We start from the raw sequence: 3,107 nt of genomic DNA on the forward strand, positions 1-3,107 counted from the left end.
TTGAGCTTTCTTTATACTTTCCAAAATAGTCGAGACAACTTCAATTCTCAACGCTCTTGGCCTTTTCTTTTCAAGATTGACCTTCTGACTGAGAGCATCAGCAACAATATTGGCCTTACCGGGGTGGTAAAGTATCTCACAGTCGTAGTCCTTAAGTAATTACAGCCTGCGTCGTTGCCTCATATTCAATTCTTTCTGAATAAAGAGATATTGGAGGCTCTTATGATCAGTGAAAAGTTTGCACTTTGTGCCATAGAGGTAATGCCTCCATATTTTCAGTGCGAAAACTACCGCTGCCAACTCCAAATCATGAGTCGGGTAGTTCTTTTCGTGCTCTTTCAGCTGTCGAGACGCATATGCGATCACCTTATCCCTTTGGGTCAAAACGCAACCCAATCCAACCCCAGACGCATCGCTATAAACAGCGAAGTCTTCAACTCCGTCAGGTAGAGAAAGTATCAGTGCCTCGCATAGTTTCTTCTTTAGTCTCTCGAATGCTTCTTTATGCTTATCACTCCAAGCATAAGTAGCTCCTTTGTGGGTCAAAGCTGTTAATGGACTAGCGATCGAAGAAAAGCCTTGGATAAACCTTCGGTAATATCCAGCTAATCCCAAAAAGCTTCGGATCTCCGTGGGACTTTTCGGTTGTTCCCACTTCATCACAACTTCGATCTTCGCTGGATCAACCATTATCCCTTCTTGGTTGACCACGTGACCCAAAAATTGGACTTCACGAATCCAGAAATCACATTTGGAGAATTTCGCATACAACTTCTCCTTCTTCAAGACTTCTAACACTTCTCGTAAGTGTCTGCCATGCTCCTCTTGGCTTTTTGAATAAATCAGAATGTCATCTATGAACACTATCACAGATTTATCAAGGAACAGATTACAAACTCTGTTCATTAAATCCATGAATGCTGCTGGAGCATTGGTTAGTCCAAACGACATAACCAAGAACTCATAGTGTCCATATCGCGTTCTGAATGCAGTCTTCTCTATATCCTGCTCTCTTACCTTTAATTGATGATATCCTGACCTTAGGTCGATCTTTGAAAAATAACTTGAACCTTGTAGTTGATCGAATAGGTCATCAATCCTCGGCAACGGATATCTATTCTTTACTGTTGCCTTATTCAGCTCTCGGTAATCAATGCACATCCTCATGCTTCCATCTTTCTTCTTTACGAATAACACCGGAGCTCCCCAGGGTGATGAACTAGGTCTAATGAAACCTTTGTCCAATAACTCCTGAAGTTTCATCATTAGCTCCTTCATCTCCGTCGGTGCTAATCGATAAGGTGCTTTTGCAATTGGCGTTGTTCCGGACAACAAGTCGATACGAAATTCTACTTGTCGATCGGGCGGTAATCCAGGAAGATCTTCGGGAAATACTTCCGGATAATCACACACAACAGGAACATTTTGCATCACCTTCTTTTCCTTCTTAGCGTCGATCACGAATGCTAAGTATGATGTACACCCCTTGGTCAAACATTTTCTGGCTTTCATTAGAGAAATGATTCCAGAGTTTACTCTACGTTTATCTCCGTACACCATAAACGATTCCTTCCCAGGTGGATTCACTTTCACTATTTTCTTCTTGCATAAAATTTCAGCATCATTGGCGCTAAGCCAATCCATTCCCAAAACGATGTCGAAACCGTTAAGTTCGATAGGCAATAATTCATCGTGGAACTTATTTCCATTCAGATCAATTAAGATGTTTTTCATACGATGGCTAACAGGTACAAACTTGCCACTAGCAACTTCGACTAATAAAGCATTATCTAGTCTATCAACAGGCAAAGCTAGTTTTCTACCAAATTCATGCGATATAAAGGAGTAGTTGGCTCCAGAATCAAATAAAATTTGGGCAGGCAATTTGTTAACGAGAAAGGTACCTGAAGCGACATCAGCTTCATCTTTAGCAGCTTCCAGTGTCATCTGGAATGCTCTCGCCTTTGGCTTTGGCGGAATGTTGGGTCTTGTTGCTTCCTTCTTTTTCGGACAATCCCTTGAGATGTGCCCCTCCTCACCACAACCATAACAAACATTCTTGGTGAAGGTGCAGTCATTGGCATAATGCCCTAGCTTTCCACATTTGAAGCATGTGGTTTCCCCGCCACACTTCCCATGATGCTTCTTCTTGCACTTTTCGCACCATTTCGCCTCTACCTTTCCTCCACTTCCTCTTGAACTAGACTTCGAGAATTTACTTTTCTTGCTGGACCCTGAAAATCCATCGATTTTCCTTTTCTCGCCAACCTCTGACCTTTCCAGACCCTTTTCCCTGATCTGGGTCTCAACATTTCTAGCAACCCAGATGGCGGCTTTCAATGTGGTTGCTTGCTTAACCATTGGACCATAGTCCGCTGGTAGTCCAAGGGCAAACTTGTTGACCTTAGAGAGTTCTGTAGGCACCAAATATGGGATAAACTTCATCTTTTCTGTGAAACTTGCAGCGTATTCAGTAACGCTCAATTTCCCTTTCTTCAAATTCTGAAACTCATTACTGATTTCCAGAAGGTCCTGCTCGGAGCAGTATTGCATTTTTAGTTGTTCCACAAAGTCTTCCCAAGACATTTTGCTTGCTTCTCCCTTGGGCATAGAGTCAGCTAACAGCTTCCACCAACTCAACACGCCAGATTTTAGCAGAGGGATCGCAAGAGCGGTCTTCTGCCTGTTGCTGCATTCGCAACTTTCAAACATAGTCTCCATTTCGGAGACCCAGTCCATAACTTGCACCGGCGTCGGGCTTCCGGATAGACATGGTGGTTTGGATGCCATGAAATCCTTATACTTGCACCCACGACCATCATTTCCTCCATACTGGTTATTGCGTCTAACCACTGGTTGTTCGTCTTGACCAATGATTCCACTAAAGTTTTCTCCTTCAGACTGCCCTCCATTCTCCTCAGGCTCTTCCGCTTGAATTGACGGTTCTTCACGATTCTGCCTAAGCAGGCGTCTTGTTTCTTCCATCTGACGATCCAACATCATTTGAATCATCATTTGTACACCAGCCATTGTTATCGGCTCAAGTGCATCAGCTACGACAGGTACTTGTTGAATTACAGGCGGTTGATTCCTGTTTTCATCAGCAT

This window comes from Lactuca serriola, chromosome 5 (genome assembly GCF_051521515.1).
Source record: "Lactuca serriola cultivar US96UC23 chromosome 5, Lser_US96UC23_V15, whole genome shotgun sequence".
NCBI lineage: Eukaryota > Viridiplantae > Streptophyta > Magnoliopsida > Asterales > Asteraceae > Lactuca > Lactuca serriola.